The 23,895-nt window shown below is 40.4% G+C and overlaps 1 long non-coding RNA gene across 1 annotated transcript in view; it reads right to left on the bottom strand.

Moving 5' to 3' along the window:
• Nucleotides 1–23,895, bottom strand: part of LOC117527614 — a 177,143-nt gene that overhangs the window by 50,504 nt on the left and 102,744 nt on the right. Inside the window, exon 2 of the long non-coding RNA XR_004565574.1 lies at nt 6,424–6,485. This is a non-coding gene — a long non-coding RNA (uncharacterized LOC117527614). The remainder of the gene's footprint in view (nt 1–6,423; nt 6,486–23,895) is intronic.

Here is a 23,895-nt window from a genome sequence, read left to right as displayed (position 1 = left end):
CACCAACGCTCAATTATGTAATAAGGCTGTTACATCAATCAGTGAATCTTTAAATTCTATTAATATTTTCTCAATAGAACTGTACAAAACAATGGAATTTAATCAGCCTTTATGCTGATGACATCTTATTATATTTGCAAGATCCTGTAACTACAATAAACTAGTTAATGAGATATTTAGGGAGTGAAATTTATTCCAGGATGTAAGAATTGTTTACCTTAACTGCATGGCACTAAATAAGACTATGGAAATACAGTAGCGGTCAAATGTTTGGACACACTTTCTTCACAGGATAGCAATTTGAAAGTACCCTATATTGCAACGTTGGTTTACATTGTTGGTGGCTTGCAAGCACTTGAATGTGAAGGTTTTTTTTTTTTAATTCAGCCATGCATGAGAAGTTATTTTAAAAGGGGTAGGGAGAGTTGACGTGTGGCTAGGTCAGTGCAGTGGCTCAAGACTCAGCTTAGTGCCTCGAGCCTCTTGTTCCAGTGGTCACACAACATCAGCTCCTGGCCTGAGTCCGGACACTGATTTATGGGACAAGGGGGATTACCACCAAACCATCCGTGAGGACCACCCAGATGATGGCACAGGATGACAGCCACAGAAAAACACATAAGCAAATATGCACACAAACTGAAATACTCTTTCACATGCATGCACTGTACTGCACAGAAATCCATATGCATGCACAAAAGGTCAACAAGAATTTTTTAACATTGCTTTCAAAGATATCATTCATCATCAGTCTTGCAATGCGGAAACAGGAGTCTACCTATTTAAAATAACTCTGTGAGCTTTTCAACTGCAGCTGGAGGGATTAAACATAAGTCCTGAATTTGCAGAGGATTCATCATTACCACAAAGTAGCAGCGCCAACTTTGCTCATCAGAGTTCAAGTATCTACAGGATGTGGCTGAATAGAAAAGTAATGTACCTATTTTCTTTTATCCTCACTTAAGTTTGAATAATGCTTATTTAAGTGACAACTGAGTGATTGCATGTATAATTTTTTTTTATTTTTTATCTCAACTGGTCCAAGTCCCAAATGAGAATCTTCTGTGTACATTACTGTGCAAAGATTTCAGGCATTTACCCAGAACTAATAAAAACAAGGAAAAGCTCTTGGATGTCCCATATTCATGAACAAATACACTGTAAATCCGTAAAGTTGCCACTTGCAATTCCTAAAAAAAAATTAGGTTTATTTAATCTGGATTTTTGATGTTGATTTGTTTCTTTGATTAAAAAAACAAAACAAACAAAAAAAAAAACTTACCTCTATCAGGTCCTATTTCTTGCCTTTTAAACTTGAAATTCTGCACTTCAACCATCTTTCTATAATGATACCGGGGCGATACCCGGCGATACCGGGAATTTTGGTATTGATCTGATACCAAGTAATACAGGCCCAGTATCGCCGATACGATACTGATACCGCTACTTTGTCATATTTAAGCTTCATAGATCCAAAGGATCCAAAAGACCTAGGATAGAATTTCGCCAAACATTGTACGTCACAACAAAATACTTTATTATCACAATCAACATTTTTGTTTAAAAAAATATCACTCAACACAACTTAAAACAAAATCTCCTGAGGTAGAGGGCTGACAAACCACAATTCAAGGGTGCAGTGCTCTGTGTTGTGTGACACAGCGCAGCGCTGCTGTTACAGACAGAGAGTAGACTGTGATGAATCTGCGTGCTCAGCAGTCAGTGCGTGCAGGAGAGAAAAAAAACTGGAGTATCGATCTTTTTACACGAGGATCATTCAATATCAATACCAGCATTGGTATCGATATTATCGATATTAGGATCGATCCGCCCACCTCTACTGTCTAGCTCCGCTACTGTTGCTAACTCGAATGATGAGTTAATAACGCCTCCAGGTAAGTACCACATCTTTCTTTGGTTACTGCCATGGATGCCAGCTATAGGCATACAGACTATTATGCATTACGTGAGGGGTACTTTTGGGCATGCGCACTGGCACATGCAAGACCCCGATTCCTCATATCTGACAACATTGTTTTCAGCTATAGGCTGATCTGAGTGTCTGTGAATGTGCTAATAGTATTTACTTATTTTTTGTTTGTACTAGTCAAAAATAGATATAGTTCTGACCTGTTGATGGTGTTAAAACTGTGCAAAATATATCCCAAAAACAATATTTACCAACCAAGCAAGGAACATCAAAACAAAATGGATCGAAGTGTGATTACTTTACATTATTGTGTAAATTGGTATGTATGTGTGTCTCTCTGTGTGTGTGTGTGTGTGTGTGTGTGTGTGTGTGTGTGTGTGTGTGTGTGTGTGTGTGTGTGTGTGTGTGTGTGTGTGTGTGTGTGTGTGTGCGTGTGCGTGCATGCATGCAATCTTCATGATTTCAACAAAGGAAGAAATAGGAAGAAACACATCCATTTCCCACTTGCCAGGACACAACACGACTCAACCTCGAGGCATCCGTTGGTTCAGCTGAACTACGTGAGCCAATGACAAATCGGACGTGACGCATTCCTTGGACAAACACTCAGCTCATAAAGGGAAGACAGGTTGTCAAACACTCACCTGCCCTGAGCTAACAACACATTAAGGCAAACACAAACTCAGCTCGATACGTTGAGGCCGTGCTGGAATTAAAGTTTGCCATCGAGAGCCACAGGTAGCATTTTAATGTAATTATGTGAAATGCATAAACACAATGATAACCTTGTCCATCTCTCCCTTATGTATCAAGATACAGGTGAAGATGAGTCTGGAACACAACTTTTTTCTTGACTTCACCTTGAAGATGAAGAAGCAGCAGCATAAAAAAGCTAAACTGATTGATAACATTAAAATCAAGCAATTAATCAATTAATTGTATTGTATTGTATTGTATTTATATCTTCTCAGGGGCCTGTGAATTGATGTTTAAAATCAATTTCTGGTTTGTCGGTTCATTGTTACACCTTTAAGACATGCATGAATACTGCATCAATATGCATGAATATCATAAGGTTCCTATGTTTAGAATTGGTCTTCATCAGTGCACTAATCAGACATTTTTTCTTCTAAGCGTAGGTGTTTATCACAGCTGCATGAGGAGGATTTCAGCAATTTAACAGAGAATATGCAACGATAAACTGTTAATTATAAACCACATGTGGATCAGGCCTAAAAAACATGGGATGTGTGTGCATGTGCATGCATTCCAACCATGTGTCCACATGCTTGTGTGGCAGGAAGTCATTGATAATTGCACTCACTTTCCAACCAAACAAATCACACACATTTTCCCTTCGGGGCTCGTTTCCCATCAGAGTGCAGCAAAGCCCGTGTCAGCTTCACTCTGTGGGATGCACCATGAAAACGCTTCCTGACCATGTGACTTGCTTCTATTGCTTTCTGATTGGGCACTTTAGAATCAGAGAGGAAGAAGTGGAGGCGAATGAGGGTAGTGGGTGAACTGGCTGACAGCAAGACACATGAAAGAAAATGAATTCCTGCCCAATTTCCATGGAGATGAGTCAACATCAGGTCGGGGGAGCGCAGAGAGGGCTGAGAGTCGTGGGGCGCATGCTGACCTGCAGTGGTTAACAATTCATTCTGGCATCCGGCTCCCAAATGATTGGGCAAACACAGAGTCGAAAAAGGCCCCAAGGGGCTGAGAGAGTGGCATCACCCTGGCGTGATATACTGACAGACCCACAGCGGTCACTTGATGGTAGATCAGACGATAGAGAAAGTCAGTAATAGTATGCTTCAGTGGGCAAAAAGGTGGGGGAGCTAAGTACTGTAGGCGACAGCTAAGTCCCCAAACAGTTTTTAAAGGTATTATGAAGTTTACAACAACTGGACTTCTTGTTAGTGAAGGGGTCCCCAATTTTCCCAGGTTAATGCGTAGGTTGTGGGGAGCATACTTGGAGACTCAAAGATTGACAGGAGATGGACTTAAAAAAACAGATGCTGTATTAAAAAGATGCCCACACTGAACAAGAAAGTCACCATTTACAGCACTGGGAGCTTGACAACAGACGTCTCATGCTCCACTGAGGCCAACACCCCCAACTTCTGGACTATAGCTGCACTTAAGCCTGTTCTGGGCCTGCCCCCAGGTGGGCGGGTCCAGCCCCTGCTGGGTGGATCAGTGGAGCTATGTGACTGGGTGAAAAGTGTTGCATTTGACATTTATATGCAGTGACTGCTTGCGTTGTATTATCTGAAACGGTATGTATAAAAGTAAAACTGTGTATTGTCTGTGTAGCGTGACAAGCAAAATAACAGTACGCATCATGGCGTCCCAGAGGAGGTATGAAGTTATCAAAGAATTATCAAAGTTATCAAAGACATCAAATTATCAAAGTAGCAAATTGACCGTGAGACATGAGACATTAGTCTTCAAGACATTTTGGCACTTATCAAAGTGACCTCTTGAATTTAAAAAGTTAAGACAATGTAGTTTCCCCAATATATACACTTCGGGCGAGAGCGTCTCTGTTGTAAAACAAACACGTCCTAGTTGTTCAGTGAAGTAGATCATTAGAGCAGTTTCTCTTCAGAGTTATTAAAGTCTACTTCTTTCATGGGGATCGTTAGCTGTGTTCTCCTTGACAGATGCGTGAAGTATCATTAATCTTCTTTGGGAGCAATGAAAGAGCGGCATTATATGTTTACTCAAGGATGACATCTTAGACCTCCTCTCAGTGAAGGGAAGATTTTTTTCCATTTCACATAGATGCCTTCTTTTATACCCCCTCAAAATCAAACTAGCTGATCCATCTGTTCTTACTTTGCTGGATGCAGTTGCCAACTTGGATGTCCTCAAGTCATCAGAAACTTTAGATTCTCACTTCTTTTCATCTTGGATTCAAATTCATGTGAACCTGCTCAGCCCTGTGGCATAGCGTCCTGATCACGCCATGCCTACGATCTTGTGGATGCATAGACTGTACATACACTATACTGAGCAAACGTTCTGTGATGTCACCCATAGGTTTTCTGAACAGTGGTTTTTGAAGCTTATATGGTGCACCTATAGATGCCGTCATCTTGGCACTAACACTACCTAACTCCTGACCCACTCATAAATGGATAAAGAGGTGGAACATATGTAACTGTGGTGTGACCTGGGTGGGACGATTAATGCCCAAACACAGCTACCTATCTCGAAGTTACCAAGTTAACATGTGGCGCTCATTCACCTGGAGAAGAAGGGCTCTTATGTCAGATTGCTCTTCCTACACTTCAGCTCTGTCTTCAACACCATCCTAGCCCAAATGCTGGTGAACAAACTCTGAGAGTGCTGGGTGTCGGCTAAACTCAGTAATCTGCATCAGGCTTCTGGACTTTCAAACAAACAGGGCTGGTCACTGTCAGAATCCACAGCATCACATATTCCACCATCATTCCCAACACAGGCTTCCCCCAGGGATGACTCCTGAGAGCCTACTGTACACTCTGTCGACCTGTGACCCTACATCTCAACATCTCAGCGATTACATTGTGAAATTCGCAGATGACATCTCAAGCAGTCTCCCAGCCAAGTATCAATCACAACCTACTCTGCTTAACTTTTGAGATGGAATCAGGTGCACATACAGAAAAATGGTTGCCATCACTGACCTTCAATCCTGAACATTAGTCTTTGGTCTGTTCACTGAACTTTGATTCTGATTGCTGATCTTTGATGCTGAAACTCATATTCCATATTTGTATGCTTTAACTATGTCCCTGATCTTTGAATCTGATCACGCACTCACTCACTCACTCACTCATTCATCTTCAACCGCTTACTCAAGTTAAGTGTCGTGGGGGCTGGGGCCTATCACAGCAGTCATAGGCCGTGAGGTACACCCTGTTCTGTCGTAGGACCGCATATAGACAAACAAACACACCTGCACATAAACCTACAGACAATTTAAAGTTTACAGTCCACCTAACCAGCAGGTCTTTGGATGTGGGAAGAAACCGGAGCGTGGATCTGATCACTGTTCTTTCATCCTGATCACTCTTCTTTGATGATGTTCCAAGTCTTTGATCCTAATCATTGATCTCCATCATTCATCTTTGATCACATTCCTGATATTTGTGCCTGATCATTGAAGATCCTGGTGACTTATTTTGTTGATTCTGTGGTCAAGTTTAAAAGAATCAGGATCGAAGGCCAGCATTAAGAATCAAAATCAGGGTCCACCTCTTGATCTGGATCTATCCAAAATTGTAGGAATTTTTTCATGGCCCATGTCCCACGCCTCCACCAGTTCTCATTGATTTTATTTTTTGAATTATTCTTGCTAAATCACAAGCACAAAGGGGAAAAAAAATCTTAAACATTTGATTTAAAATTTTGGACATAAGGACTGACATTGAGAATAGACAGCTTTAATATTTAAGCATGCTTAGCGTATTTAGAATAAATAAAACACAAATACTTACTATAGGAAGCTCTGGATTACAGCTATGGGTTTGGTTGTGTCTTTCCGGGACTGTAAGATTATCTGTAGATGAAAAATATGTAGATTAATGCTTCAGTATTCCTCTATTTCCAAAGGACATATGCTTGATTTTGCATTTGTTCATCTGGGTTCATTCAGGTGAGACACTGCAATAACATGTAACACGAAGGGCTCACGGTCAAAACCGAGACAAGGTTCCAAAACACTGACCATAACAGTGAAACCCAGCGCTCCTCGGCAATAACGGGTCAGAGGCAGAAATAACAGAGCCGACTGACTTGTGGATCTCATCAATGTCATGTCGTACGGCAGAAAAACCACGCAGGCTGGACGCGGAGCTAGACTGTACACAGTGTAAGGTTTTGTCTCAGTCAGCACAAGCTGTCAGATTTAACATTATGCACCATAACAGTATTTGTTAGCTTCACAGACTGCCAAAATAAAAGATCTCAGGCTCCAACTGGCCATCTAAATGCCACCCTTGGCACTGAAGTGGGGAGGGTGTGCTAGTAAAGACGACCCGTTACTGGTTCTCCTCTGCCGCTCACGTCACAACAGTGTTTCCAAGAACACTGCAGCATTGTGCCCTTTTTTATTTTTTCTTAGTAAGACTTAGGATATTCACTATAGCAATTCATCTAATAAATCACAGACAGGATTAGAGTTTGTCTCTCGGAACAAGGAAGGAGGGAGAGACAGAAAATAACAAGGACTAACAACAACACCAGATGCAAAGAGTCATTTCCTGAAAACGTGTGTCATTCAGAGAGTTTGGGCCACTGCATGTGTGCCAAGCGCGGAGATCTAAATTTAGAAAATTTACTTTAAAAAATGAGTTCAGTTTCTGGCACTTACACTTTCTCCTCCCCATTCATGACCTCAGTGGTTCAGCCGGCGTCACTAGTGACGAAGTACTAACCATATAAAACAACAAAAAACAGCTCCTCAAATACTCCGAGTACTTAAGGAAATAACCACATTTTATATCCTCTGCTTCAGCTGTCCAACTCATTAAAAAAGTATGATTCTCTGTATTCTAAATTTAGAACAGTTTGGTTATTTAAAAATAGAATAAGAAAATGCAAGATTGAGCATGATCTCTGAATAAGGAGAATTAGATTAGAGATAACTTTACTGATACCTTGGGAAGACTCCCTCAGAGAAATTGAGGTTCCAGCAGCATTGTATTAGAGCACACAGGGTAAGAAGCACACAGAGTATCAAAAGTGAAAGTTTGTTTTTTTTTTAAGTTTGCAAATATAAATATAAATACACAAATATTTTACTTCATCTTTGCCTTAGCCATCCATCGGATTGGATGAGGCCAAACATTATGTCATCACCCCTTCTCTGTTTTTTAAGATGTTTTCAAAGAATTCTAAATTTAAAATTCTAGAATTGTACAACTTTTCTGGAATTCTTAGGTGGAGATGATCCAGGTGAAAACAGAGCCAGCTTGGCATCACTTTAACTTATTTGTAATGTCTATTTTTTCATAAACAATCAATGTGATAGAAGTAAATGCTATACGTATTGGTTTTGTTGGTGCTGGAGCTAAGCTCCGCAATTTGTAGTGAGAAGTGAATGAGAATCTGTGACTCCTACTGGTCCAACACTCCCCCAGCCAAGTCTGGCACCCATTTATAACTGCGTATACTGGGGAGTTTAAGATGAAGTGTATGACTATAGAAGAAATCTGACTGGTTGTGTGACATGGAATGAACCCATGTCAACATATTGGTAGCCCAACTCCTTACCAAATCAAGTCAAGTATGGGACCATGCACACATATCATGATACGCTGCAGCCGCAACACTACAGAACCCCCCTTGAGTCCTGGAAGGCAACAACCCAGGCAGAAAACCATTCTATCCCACATATCTACGCTAATCATCTATCTGCTGTAACCAGATGAAGCATTGGCATTCCCTTGGCCTCTAGAGACTTGAGTCCTCAACCCTCAATGACCCATCTGCAGCCTCATGCGGAGAGAAATGTGGCACATGGCCAAAATGGTGACTCTGACACTCCCTCACAATGCAAGTGATCCTCCTCATCTTAGTTTCCCAAAGTAACTTCTCATTTGTCACAGTCATTCCAGCAGTACTGTTATGTGTCGGACGCGGGCGGAGAACCGGCCAGCGTTTGAAGGACCCAGTATAAAATAAGCAGAGCACGGTTCAAAGGATAATAGAATTTAATAACATAACAGTGAGTGCTGAATTACAAACAAATAAGTGCGCGGTCTGGCAAGGTGGAAAGACGGTGCGCTCCCAGCAGCACAAACGGTCCGGAGCCAGAACAGTTCGGACCCAAGGACCCCGCCGACACCCCCCAGGTGGCCGTGACCAACCGAGTCTGTGACTGAAGAAACCATCATGTGAGTCCACCACTCCACACACAGAGAGACCACTCAAAGGTGTACATAAACAGCAAACACTTCCTGGCTTAATCACCAATCAGCTTCCCACCCTGCAGGCATGGAACACCCAGTTCAATTCTCCACTGCAGTGGAAGCTGATTAAACGACTAACATAACAGCTCAATATAATAAGGTGTGAGGGACACCACATCTACTGACTGTACTCATGTTAGTCACAAAACCTAAAGTACCTCAGGAAGTGTGCTGACGAGCGTGAGACCTCACCCCCTCCTCTTTCACAGACCATGGCATCAAACCTGGTACAGTCTCTGCATCCATGATGATGAGATGGCTCTCTAGACGACGATCTCACCCGTCTGGTCACAAGGTCGAGTCTCTGGCAAATACACACTGTGTACTCCAGACTTAAATGCAACCATGCCCCAATCCATAAAGATGCACCACAGCTGTGGGTCCTGACGAGCTGCACATGACAAGCTTCAGGTGATCAGGGTGAGGTCCTGATAACTCAGCCACACAGCCACTCAGTCCTGAACGCATGCCACCTGGAAGGAAAAACAGAAGACAGAAAACAGAAGACAGAAACAAAAGGCAGCCAGGCACCCCAGCCATACAAGTACACCAGGATCCTCACAAGAAACTTACAACCCCAATTCCAATGAAGTTGGGACATTGTGTGAAATGTAAATAAAAACAGAATACAATGAGTTGCAAATCCTCTTCAACCTATATTCAGTTGAATACACCACAAAGACAAGATAGTAGGCTCCTTCCGTCTCGTGAGACGATGGTATGTGCCTAGGTGATGGGAGTCTCCTTCTGCCTCTTCCGTCTCTCCTCATTGCTAGCTCCCCTTTGTTGCTCTGCCAGCTCAACGACATCATTGACAGTTTGCCTCCAGATGGTACGATTGGGGGCAAGCTTTTCCCAGTTCTCAGAATCGATGCTGGTGGACTTCATGTCTCTTTTGCAGACATCCTTGAATCTAAGACAAGGTCGCTCGAGCTTTCTCTTACCTCGGGCTAGTTCGCCATAGAGAAGGTCCTTTGGAAAGTAGCCATCTTGCATCCTGTTCAACTACAATATATTCAATTGAATACACCACAAAGACAAGATATTTAATGTTCAAACTGATAGACTTTTTTTGTTTTTGTGCAAACAAAAACAAAAAAGCGATGCCCTCCGGTACGATGCCTTCCGCACCGGAGGGCATCACACAGGATTGGCAGCTACAGACCACGGGATGCTGGACAGACTGTGAGATACCATGCCTGAAGCTGATGCAGCAGATGTTTTAATTTCATGTTTTCTGCTTCTTCAGCTTTGTGAAACTTTGTAAAAACCTTGTAACTGTTAGAATGGCATAAGCAGAGGGTCACCCATTTGAGTCTGGTTTGCTTGAGGTTTCTTCCTCAGCATCATCAAAGGGAGTTTTCCTTACCACTGTTGCCTGTGTGCTTGCTCTAGGGTTGGTATGGTTAGACCTTACTTGTGTGAAGCGCTTTGAGGCAGCTTTGCTGTGATTTGACGCTGTATAAATGAAAATAAATTGAAACATCCTGATATCAATGTGACACCACACCTAGTTAACACTGTATTTTAAACTGATCCACATTACTGATGGGAACTGATTAGGATCATCTTCCTGTGTGTGAAGAAGCAAAAAACAGTAAATCACGTTTTAACTATAAATTGACCTTGAATGTTAATTTTGGATGTGCACAGATTTTAATCCTTAAAGGATGTACCACAACAAATTGAAATGCCGTTAAATTTTCATCATATTCTAAATGCACACACGCTGTTGCTTTCAATTTCTATTTAACAATGTGCATGTGCAAATTCATGGTGCTTTGCAGAGATACAGAACTTACATGTGAGCTAATGTGGTTACACCCCTTCCTTTTGCAGAGACAGAAAAGGGGGAAAAGACATTTCTCAACTTCATCAAAGATATATATATATATATATATATATATATATATATATATATATATATATATATATATATATATATATATATATATATATATATAATCTGCATCTACTGTGTTTGGCTTCTGTTTCTCAAAGCTCCAGCTGGAGAACATTAGTTGCAATTAGCTTGTAAGACACTAGGAGACTTTCTGATAAGGTGGGAGGATAATGTTTATGCATTAATTTAGTTTTGCAAAACGGTGTTACTTAAGCTTTGTTGCATTTGTCATTTGACAGATTCATAGTATAGAGCTATAACTGCATTCACCTTACAATTCTTTTAACTCACATCTGGGAGCATGTGCTGGTGCCACACATTACTACATCCATCACACTACAGAACTAACTTGGATGGTTCCAGATGGCAACCACCCAGGAACCGTTCTGCCTTCCCCAGCAGAAAACGAGTCCAAACCCATTTTTCAAAAGTAACCATGTATCAACTGCTTGATCATACTTAGAGAAACATGCCAGATGGCCAAAATGTCATAGCTGATGTTCCCTCACATTACAACTGATAGACATTATCTGAGTCTGTAAGTAACCATTCGTTTGAGAGAAAGTTGTTCCACCAGTACTCAAGGATCCTCCAAAGAGACCAGTCTCCGCCTTATGGCAATGATTTAGCATCCAAGTCTCATAACCACACAATAAGTGAGGAAGCACTAAGACAGGAAAAATCTGGAGCTTTGCTGTCTTGCAAAGGGATCTGGATCACCAGACACCTCTGTCCAGTGATCTTGTGACTCCATAAGCTCTTCAGTTGAGTACATGTAAATATAGGAATTTGGGGGAGAGTCACATGGCATTCTAATCCAATTACCTTTTTTCTGTGAATCTGATTGGTTAAGCGTGTGAGATTTCAGACCGTATAATATCGGGGTAATGTGGCAAAATATTCAACCATTTTACATTTGGATGTATTACGCCGCACCCTGACCGGTGTTCTGACGAGATGTCATTCCTGTCGAATGTCATTCCTGTCCTCCGCGCAATATTGTCTGGATGCAGAATATGAAAGTATTGATGTGGATTCTGATAGAGAATTACCGTTTCATACTGGATGGATTTGATGGATTTTCATGTTTGATGGATTACTCCGCGCCCTGACTGCTGTTGGAGTGACACTACCTCGGCTCAAGTCGACGGTAAGCCTCGCCAACTGAATTACCTACAGAAAAATAAACCGTGCAAATGATGGAAATCGATTAGAACGCGAATAACCCCCCTGTGTCTGATGATTTGCGGACGTTCATGCTGTTATACGGACGCAAATAGTCGTTTTACGGTCACACGTTTTATGGCGACGCGTTTTACGGCGACACGTTTTACTGCGAAGCTTTATTTGCGACCGTATAACCAGCATGAACCTCCGCAAATCATCAGACACAACAGGGTTATTCCCCAGTTGATATGGATTCTATTACTGATATTGGTGAGTCCCTACCTATAAAAATGTACTTTCACACAGTGGTGACATCAATTAATTTTCTGCATTATAACAAATACACTAAAAAAAGACTCATTGAAAGAACTCAAATTATGTGCAGGATTTCCATCTAATAAATATATGTAGCCCCAACTCAAAAAAAAGCATATCCATGCAAGATAATTTAACTTAATTTAGTTGGGACTACATATATTTGTTAAATGGAAATCTAAATCAATGCGTCAACTACAAACATGAAATCACGTGAGTAACCCAAATAGAAAACTCAAGGGTTGTTCAGACGTGGTAACGTTATGCCCTCCCTGAGGGTCCCAGTCTAGTTTTTGATTGTACGTTTAACTTTTAGTGCAAAAAGTGAATAGAAATCCTGAGATAAAGATGCAACTGTGTTTGTTTACTGTATCCATACTGGGTAAGAGCCTGAATGAGGCGGGTTGGTGAAGACGCCCCAGAGCAAATAGCACAGGTGTAACCATCAGCACCGAAGAATTTGCCGCCATCGCCATTCCTCCACTGGAGGTCTGACTGATAGCTCATCATCTGTCCGGACTGGGTGCGACATTTGTTTAAACATCTGCAAGCACATGCACGTGGAGGTGTGTGTGTGTGTGTGTGTGTGTGTGTGTGTGTGTGTGTGTGTGTGTGTGTGTGTGTGTGTGTGTGTGTGTGTGTGTGTGTGTGTGTGTGTGTATCTGCAGTGAGAGGAGGATGACACACACATGCAGGGATTAGAATGGCGTGATCTCACGTCAAGGAAGCCGGGCATTCATACCACACATTCTCCAAGAGATTAGCAACTAGTTCCTCAAATGAAATACAATCTTATTTTGAGTCATATTTCTTATGAATAGTTTCTTCTTACTTTGCTTTATAAAGTCTATTAATGTTCATAATTCAAAGACCGACAGACATTTTCAGACGCACATCATTTACGTTCTTGTGCATATTTAGAAATTTGACATTTGTGATTGTGAGAAAGCATAAGATAAAAGAAGTGAGAGCAGTACACTGAAAGACAAAAACTAAAATACCTTTCTTCAGTAAACAGCGCCCTCTAGAGCAGTGGCTCCCATTTGTCATGCCACACCTTTGCAAACTGAAAAAGTCAAACTATTTTTTTAATCAGCTGATAAATAATACATTTAGCGCAAATATTTAACAAATGCTTGTCGTGCATTTGTTTTTCACATTCACATAAGTTGTTGGTGCAGTTTGCTTAAACTGCAAAAAACAAACAAACAACAAAAAAAACTGAGGTTTTCTATATTTGTAGAAATATGTAGGTCATATTTAATGTTGTGAGTGTAAATCCCACCATGATTGATTTTGGGCAAAAGTAGAATTCAAAAATCTTACAAAACAAAAGCAAATAAGCAAAATAAATAAATAAAAATAATAAATAAAAGGATTCAAAAAAGCTGAAATGTCAAATAATTGAGTGTAAAGCAGAAGATGACATTTAACCTGAAAAATAGGTGTGAACTATCCCTGTTTTACAAAAATATTATGCTCTGTATGTTTGTAGTTGTATATTAATTTTTACATTTTTGATATTACTGTCTTGCATATTCCATTCACCTTTTTAACTCTTTACGGAGGGGTGCATCCACAATTGTGTTGTGTTTCAGTGTACAATGACAATAAAAGAATTCTATTTCTCATTCTACTGCTGATAAATTCATTAATTATTATAGCTTTTGCTGACGATGCAGTAGTGAGGTTTTTTAATATCCGTATTCAGCAAAATGCAATTTATTTATTTATTTTTTGTAAATTAACATTTAAAATATTTTAAATGTGGTCATTCAAGAATAATCTTTTTCTTTTTGCCCAGAAACATTAGTGTGCATAAGACATTTGTACAGTACTGCAAATTTAAATGCATAAATAAATAATCAAATGTCTTCCTTGTCAAAAAATATGTCTGTGTTGTTCATGCAGTGTCAATTTTGCACTCAAATCTGTGCTAAAATCAACTCCAGAGTGAGGAATAGTGTGCCACCATCAACATAAGTGAAAATGCATGAAAAATTAATCTTAAAAAAATCAAGTTGTTTATTATCTAACATGAAACTGAATCATGTATCTTCTTCCAACTTTTTCTGCATTCATTCACACCCTAAACTGGCGGGTGTGAATGAATGAGTAGCAAACAAATTACAGTCATAATTCAGTGGAAAGAAAAATGATCATAATTACTGTCATGTGCTAACAATTTGTCAAATCTCTAATTATCTCCAATTTTCAAAATGGGAAACAAATAAGACAAACGTATTTTGCCTTTGAAAGGTATACGAGATGAGCAGGTTCTGAGCCGCATGTCCAATTACAGAGGTGAGCTCGAACCCGACTCATTTTCCCACTGTGAGTTGATAATGCAGCAGGCTGTTATTAAGATGTTGCTTTAATCGTGTGCAGGGTTATTAGGAGCGGTTTATAGTATACATGAGAGATTAAGGTCGGCCGTGCATGACGGAAAGAACCGAGGAGGCCAACGATAAGCTGCCTACCCACAACTGTGAAATACGAGCGCACAGTAGGACATGAAAACCAGCAAACAGGCTTCTCTCTCTCTCTCTCTCTCTTGCTTTATTTCTCACTCACCCTCTCTGTTCGCCTCAAATCGTGTTACACAACCCCAAAGGAATGCCTCACGTATCAGAGACACGTTTTAAACAAGCAGAACAGAAATATGTCCAGTTTGATTCTCTGTTCATTTGTGTAAAAGGGCAATAAAACGTTGATTCGCATTTGCACATATCTAAATCGGCCTAAAAACGGTTTGTGCACGGGCTCGGAGTCCCTGCACGTTTCCTGCATATTTTTTCATACCATTAATAAAAATAGACATTACACAGTTTCTACATGTTTGGTTTTAACTAAAGAAGTGTTTCAAAATCTATTATTTTATGAGCTTTTAAACCGTCCCACAGATTTCCCACTTTTTTTTCTCCATGTATTTGAACAAACGGCACACACAGAGCCCGAAACGGAACACTCAGTACTTCGGCATGGCAGAAAGTACCCAACACCCATGTTTATGAGACCGACGCTTTTTTAGAAACAAATGCCCTTCCCTGGTGTGTAAACAATGGAAAAATCATTCATTATCACAATCAAGAGTATGAATTACATGAAAACCTTTTTCAAAAACTGTTTATCCTCAATGACAAGGGTCTCAAACTGGCAGTCCAGGGGCCAGATAAGATTTGCAAGCCAAGTGTTTTGGGCCAAAGGAATACTGGTGTCGCAGACCGAATGGTCCACCCCTAAAAATCAGTCCACCTTGCTTCACTGTGCATGCGTTATTTTGAACCACAACAGGACAACTGAGACAGTCTCTTCACCCAAAGTGATCAAATGGATTAATGTGATTATTAACCATCAGATGATGAAAGTAAAACCTCTTAAATCATTCTAAAGTCAGTTTTAAGCAGAAAGGAGGCTGTCTTAAGCAAAAACTCTGCGAAATTCTGTGACGCTTTGAAATGACCGACACGTAGTGAACGCATCAGCGAGCAGCTCGGTTAGCCGCGGCGCTCTGATTCTTCATCCATCTTTTATGATGAAATAATGCTGATTAATGTGGAAATGACTGTTATACAAAAGCTTCAGATATCTGTCGCTGAGATAGATGATGACTGGAGTGCAGTTTGAAGCAGAAAAGACGTGTTAATCCTTGAACCGCGGGTAATGACGCATGCGCAGTGAAGGCAGGGCGAACTGATTTTGAAGGGGGACTCTTCAGTCGGCGACACCAGAAGTCCACAAATCCTACTTTTTTATGTGACACAAGATAGAGAACATATATCCACCATGCCAGTGCTGTTATTTTGTTCACATACAGACAAAACGTGATGTCATAAGGCAACAATGTTAGAAAATGCCATTAAAGTAACAATTTTGAAGCAGATCCAGAACACAAAACTTCATGAGTTCCTTTGTACATGACAGATGCCATCTTCAGGCTGATTGAAGAGGTAAATAGAAAAGACCTACATCAGACATTACGATACACCAGGGGCAACTTGTTAGCTAATTAAATTATTTTAAACCCTATTTAAGTTTGTTTTCCTAATATAATGGTGCACAATTACAAGAAGTAAGTCCTATGTAGGGCCTTAGGTTAGTTAGCGCCAGTATTTACCTCCAAAATCCATACTGTGAAATAGATGAGAGTCTACACACACACACACACCAGATGGGACCCCAGTCCAGCGCAAGTTACCTCCCCTGTGAAGGGTACCCAATTAATGCTGCATGGACTGGGAGTGTTTTGTCTATGGATATAGGTAGGGTGACTGGCAATCAACCAAGGTCTACATATTCTTGAGGTTGGCCTTTACCTGAACACCCTCTAGGGGCCATTTTTTTTGTCAGTGAAAACATCACCGAACTTGGCACAATACATGTAATTTGGTCACTTTTCAAAGACTCGTCAATAAAGTCAACTGAATGTACATTGTCAGAGAACATATATCCACCATGCCAGTGCTGTTATTTTGTTCACATACATCTCTGGTTCTCAAGACCAGGCACCTAAGTGGCTCTACTTTACTCTTTTCTACACTCCTATTTTACTCTTCCTTTTTAGATATTTAGATATACCTTTATATAATAGCATAATTCCACCTTAGAATTGGAATATAATATATAAGATATACCTTACTGAATTGTCATGTCATTTCAGGTCAGTTTGGTGTATAAATGTCACTGTTCCACACAATGAGAGCTATCAGCTGGCTGATAGAAGCACTTTAGAGACAAAACAAAACCATCTGATTTCAACAGACCGAGCATGTTGTCACCGAGCAGCCAGTCACAGAAGTACAAATTGAGGTGGCGCCGACCTCGCTTATGTGAATCAAACTCCTATCTCATTGAGCTACTTCCTCTATGAAGAAATAAGTCCAATATGGGCCTTAATGCCTGTTGGTACTGGTGCTTTTCTCCAGATTCCGTAGCATAAGGTAGATGAGAGTCTAATACTCCCACTAGACGGGAAACCAGTCCAACACAGGCTAGTTTCCCAGTCAAGGCTGGTCCCCTTTTACAGCTGGATGGACTGACACAATTGTCTTTTCCAAAGACAAAGATGGGCAGCATGAGCAGAAAGCAAATATTACTGACAGTCCAGCTCCATATCCATTCAGCTACCTGCTCTAGCTTATACCTTCCTCTACAAAACCGCCAATAAAATTACAATGACACTTGGTCATACGAAAAGTACAAATGTTGTTTTGCTCAACCAGCTATGCAATAAATGACACAAATCCAAGAGGAAAATAAACATTTCATACACCTTTTGGCACCTCAATGCTGTACTGCAGTACTTTTTAAAAGTAAAAACAGACCTTTTAATCAAAGGTGTGTGTGTGTGTGTGTGTGTGTGTGTGTGTGTGTGTGTGTGTGTGTGTGTGTGTGTGTGTGTGTGTGTGTGTGTGTGTGTGTGTGTGTGTGTGTGTGTGTGTGTGTAACAAGTTAGCAGAAGGTCAGAGCGGTGAAGTATTAGAGAACTGTTTGCTCTCCTCCATGTACACTTGGGTACCAGCCTGTTTGAGAGTTTGAACAGTGACATGTGAAAACCGTAAAAACAGGACACAGCATTGCTCTGTTTACTTAAGAACACTCAAAGAATGACTGGCCATTACAAAACAAATCCCTCAACCTGCATTCCTCCTGTCCATCAAACCCTACCTGTTGAACAAGGTATGACACAGAGCGGAAAAGGTAGTTACGAGAAAAGCTACTTCGTGGTCGGATGACTTGCAATTTGTTAAAAGGTTGTCAGCTCCATGACCTCGATGTCTCACCCTAGGTAAGAGGCTTGGAGTTTGCAAGTTACCACAAGCACAAATTCTCTTTGAAGAGTTCAGGCTCACACTTACTGTACAGAAATACACATTGTGAGCAGGTATAAACTGACAACTAGAATTTGGTTTAGCCACCGACAACCATCTTGGACATGAAGGGTGTTAAAGTGACGAAAGCTGTAGCCATAGTTGCTTCTTGGTTGTGAAAATTAACGGTAATTGCTTCAAGCCTTTGTCCAAATTCACCCTACGGAGCAACACATTCACTTGAGTTTATATTAAATTCACCATTGGTTGACTTCTTGACATGGAACATCATGCCCATACTCAATCACAACCAAACACAACCTCTGAGATGGCAGTCATGTCATGTGTGGTAGCAAGTGCTGGCGATGTGAGACGTCACATCTACGACACCACCTAAAGTAAACAAAAGTACAAAAGTAAACATACAGTGAGTAAACAATGTATGAAATGTGTGCGACTACAAATATTAGCTCATCATTGTGCTGTACTGGGATATAAACTGTTGTCAAAACACTTCAGAAATACCTTGCATTTATTCTAAAAAATACTACAAGCGAAGTGACACACAGCGGCGTGAAACTCGCTCATGGTATGCTGTTGCCCAAACAAAAAGTGCCAAAATTTTTAATCCACACTGAAACAGGAAATGTCAAACATCAAACATTTCCTGGATCGACACTTCCTGGATTGACAGACGAGATCCCATGGAATCGGCAAGCTCACACTCAAACAGGAAGTGCCAAATTTTCAGTCACAGTGAAACAGGAAATGTCAAATGTTGAACACTTCCTGGATCGACACTTCCTGGATTGACAGACGAGATCCCCAGTAATCGGCAAGCTCACACTCAAACAGGAACTGCCAAATTTTCAGTCACAGTGAAACAGGAAATGTCAAATGTTGAACACTTCCTGCCATGGGTGAAGCTAGAGAGGAGGCCAGGGTTTCACTGGACTCCCCTGAAATCTGATTGGACAAAGATGATTGACATGTCACGGCACCACACATCTGGTTGAAAGAGCTGCATTTTGAAATTAGTGAGTCACATTGACTTCTAGCTTCCTCCTGTTCAGTAGTTGGTGCTGTGTACCACAAAAAGTTCTAATCCACCTTAGTAGAAGAAAAATGTTTGCTTCAGATTTGAACTGAACATGTCATTTGAACTATGGACTTCTAATCACACCAAACTTATATTGGTGAGTAAACAGCCGTATTTTATGCCAGAAATGAGGTCCAAGTTGTTAAAAGCAGTATTTCTCCTTTAATTCTGGTTGCCTTATATACACATGTTTAAGCTAACAGACAGCAGCTGGTTCATGCTCTGTTGGCTTATAACTGAAACAATCCTTCAAATGGTGATACGAGCATCAAATTCAGCACAAATACAGCTTAGACACTACACTTTAAAAAAACCAACTGGCCATTTGAATTTTCAATAGGCGGCCAGATAGGGTCAATTGAAGAATTACACAGGGGTCAAAATTTTAAAATGCTCCAATCAAATTGAAAACTACATCACATTACTTGTCTGGTTATAAATATTCCAAAAAGGTGTAGTTTGGACTATCTATGACTGAATGTTATGGAGTTTTGGGGTAAAACAGCAAGAATGGTGACAAAGGTCAATTTCAGTTTGTACAGGGGTCAAAAGGTAAAGAGTTGCTCTAATTTTGGTAAAAAGTGATGCAAATTATTCCAAGTGTCAAATCACTTTGCACTTTGTATCAAATCATAGTCATATTGTATATCATATTGATATGACAATATTGAGATACGATTATTTGGCCATATTGTACAGCCCTACTGTCAACTAGCTGAAAACTTTGAATTTTAATTTACATCTACATGGGATGCTGATCTTTTTTACAAGCAAATATTTTGATGACATGGATTCTTTAGGTGATATGAGCCTGTTCTTCTAAATTATGAATTCAGCTGTATTTTAAAATTTTGTGCCCCACAACCTGCAAGTACATCTGAAAGGTGTACTGTCTTTAAATAATACTTTCTTTCTGACTTTCTTTCTTAGCCAGGTCACCCTCAATGTGCTTTTTAGCTAGTTAAATAAAAGTTATATTTTTTATTTAAAAAAAATTACAAAACTGCACCATTTATCAGTACCAGAAACTATAAATACAGTAATTATCATCAAAATTCAAAGACTTCATGAACTAATCATGTGGACTGAATACTTTCGTCAGAGGAAAGAAAAAATAATTTAAGCTAACAGGACTATTCCACGGGGCACCGTTCTACTACGATTGCCCATGATCCAAAAATGTGCAAAAACTTGAGGAAACAGCTTAATTCAGCTTGTCTCTTACCAAGCTGGCTTATAAAGTGCACAACTGGCAACCTGTCTGAAAATGAAAGAAAGGAGCTGGGCCCTCGGCCAGACATGAGCGAGCTGTTCAACTATGAACAAAAACCGCAACAAATGCCATTTTGTTTTCAAATTTTTATCCCGATGGAGTACCAAACACGGTTCAAGGTGTTGTCACAATGTGTACCCCATTTAAAGAAGTCTGAACATGATTGAAGCTGTTAAGAATACATATACCTGGACGTGATACCATGTACTATCAGCGATTTTGAGAATCAAGATGAAATTTTTGTACAGTTCAAAAAATTGGATTGATTTCAAATCTGGTGCCGGTGATGGTTGTGAGTACTACGTACCAAGTTTGTTCTTGACAAAGATGGATCAAGAAGTTGCGATGCTTCAACATGTGCCCCGACTTGCTATTTGGGATTAAACAGGAAGGATGTGGAATAGCCCCATTAAAATAGCGGTATTTAATTAAAACCACTTTTATCCCATTTGTCGAATTGCAAATAACAAAAAAAAAAAAAAAATTAAAAAGCATAAAAAACACATTCCTCTGTCCGTATTCTATTACAAACCAGGAACTCTGTGCTCCTTATTGCACCTGTGAAGTATTGAATGACTGAGCTCAGACCAACAGTTACATGACAAAAATTCAATGAATCTTGAACTAAACTGTCGGCTGGAGCAGAGAGGAGAGGAGGGAAAGAACAGAGAGATACTGTCACAACAGAAAGTTGTACAAATATACATTATATATGATATGGAAACAAGTGGAATCCACATTATTTTCCCCATTATTGCTAACACTGAAAAAATGTCTTTACATGGATTTCATATTTTTTTCACATTTCTACTACAGATTATGAAATAATTTCATGCTTCTTCCTTTAAAGATGTATGACATCATCCGTTCTCTGTACTTGTCTCCATGATTGTGCTATTAAATATAAGCTCACAATGATGAAAAATATGGCAGCAGTAAAAAACAAAAAAAAAAAACAAAAAAAAAAAAACAGCCAGAAACTGCTCAGGGTTCAAAAAATCAACTTACTATTTGTATGCTGCAAAATTGGATAGTAAAAATACATTCCAACCCAAAAACTTATTATTAAGTTAGCAGCTGAACTGGAGAGAAAGGTAATTAGCCTTACCCATGCTTCCTTAAGCTAGCTAGCTTGAACAATTAGCATGTAGCAATTTGTTGAGTTTGTTAATGAGCAACTAATATATTCTGATGATATGGGTTATTTTTAACATAAGGTTGCTATTCAAAGTTTTTGCAAAGATAATTTAACCTTGCAAGTGTAATGTTAGCACATTTTTAAAAAGAAAATTAGCACTACACTGAAAAACAAGAGGCAAGGCAGGTTCTACTTGACACAAGTCATGAACTACTGCACAATTTGTGAGACCAGATCGATGAAATCTGAAATGTCAATCTTGTGTTTGACCTCGACCATAATTCATATTTTTATTTATTTATTTCATCACTTCTGTCCATTTTTTTAGAAGTTGGAGGTCATTTCACTGCCATATTACACCCCACCTTCACCTGATTTTTTTTTTCTTTAAAATTTTTCTGCAAATCTGCATTGGTCAATATGTCACAGTAAAAACAGCTCGATGTTATAAACATAGAGCGCATACTGCCGAATGCTATGGATTATGGACGTATTCATGGGCTGATCTGTGCCTGGAAGTCGTGGAACACTTCACATACCTTGGGTCAACCATCTCTGACGCACTCTCCATTGATGCAGAGATGAACAGTAGGATTGTGAAGACAGCAGCAGTTATGGCAAGACTAAGCCACAGAGTCTGGAACAACTCCAGCCTCACTGAGAAGACAATACCAGACCTGCGTGCTCAGCACACTCTTCTATAGTAGAGAGGCATGGACCGCCTACACCAGACATGAGGAAAAGCTCAACAGCTACCATCTGAGGTGCCTTAGACAAATTCTGCACATCGGATGGCAGGACAAGGTGCCCAACACAGAGGTCTTGGAACGTGCCAACATGAGCAGCATGTTCCCCATTCTTGGCAAAAGGCACCTTCGTTGGCGGATCCGGGCCACATTCCTAAAGATCTACTGTACTTTGAGCTGGCAGAGTGCACTCATTTGGCTGGTCGGCCACACCTGCATTTCAAGGATGTCTGCAAGAAGGATATGAAAATGTCAACACATGGAAGCAGTGTGCAGAGGACTGTGCAGCCTGGTGCCTTACTGTCAGAACAGGTGCACAGAGGGTTGAGCAGGAGAGGAACCAAGGCCTTTCTGAGCAACGAGCTAGGAGGAAGGAGCGACAGCGGCAGCCTCAGCAGGCATCACAGTACACTTGCAACAAATACAGCAGAAATTGTCACTTGCACATTGGACTGATAAGTCATTCATGCAGGTGCAGATAGAAGCAAAAGACAAAAATTTCCTGTATATTTGTATTGTCAACTGTGTTGGTAGCATGGCCCAAGCAGAGGGTCACCCCTTTGAGTCTGGTCTGCTTGAGGTTTCTTCCTCAAACCATCACCACTGTCACCTGTGCGCTTGCTCTAGGGGTTGATAAGGTTAGACCAAGGGTGGGCAACAAGGGCCAAGACACTGCAGGTTTTCCTTGCAACCAGTTACCTCAGCAGGTGGGCTGCTGATGAGCTTCTCCCTTGAACATAAACACCTGATCGTCAATGAAATCAGCTGCTGAGACACCTGATCATGAATGAAATCACCTGCTGAAGTGATTGGTTGAAAGGAAAACCTGCAGTGTCTCGGCCCTTCATGGCACATGACTGCCCACTCCTGGGTTAGACCTTACTTGTGTGAAGCACCTTGAGGCAGCTTTTTTGTGATTTGGCACTATATAAATGAAATAATTTGAAATTGAATGGGAAAAGTGTATAAAAAAACAAACAAAAAAGCAAAAATAAAAAAACTGGACGCTACACTATCGTCTCCCGCAGATGGACGGATGCCAGGATCTGTGTCTAAAACCCCCAATATGAACATGTTGTAATGGTCAAGATGAAAGATTCAATATTTAAGCAGTGAACCTTTAGCTTTGTGTTGATAATAATGGCTTTTATGGCTTTGCATGGCGTCCTGTCCAGAGTGTACCCGCCTCATGCCCTTTGAGTACTGGGATAGGCTCCAGCTCCCCCGTGATTGGAGTAAGTGGGTATAGAAAATGAATGAATGGTTTTGTATTTGGCCACACCAAAAGAAAGTGACTCGAGCAGGGTTTGGTGAAATATTTTCAGCAGTGACACACAATTTCTTCTCATGCACCCCATGACAACAAACTGTTGGTTGCAATAATAAAACTGGGGGACACCAGGCGGAAACCCATCCAATGGAAAAGATGAAAAGGGAGCGAACGAGGCCTCATGAGATTCCACTTCCCTCCCTTCCTGCCACCGTCCTCCTACCAGATGAGCCATTGGAAGAACTGGATGTGATTTGTATGTGTGTTTTTCAAGAG

This window comes from Thalassophryne amazonica, chromosome 16 (genome assembly GCF_902500255.1).
Source record: "Thalassophryne amazonica chromosome 16, fThaAma1.1, whole genome shotgun sequence".
Lineage (NCBI taxonomy): Eukaryota > Metazoa > Chordata > Actinopteri > Batrachoidiformes > Batrachoididae > Thalassophryne > Thalassophryne amazonica.
Note: the sequence above shows the minus strand (reverse complement) of the source record. Positions and strands in the feature narration are given on the sequence as shown.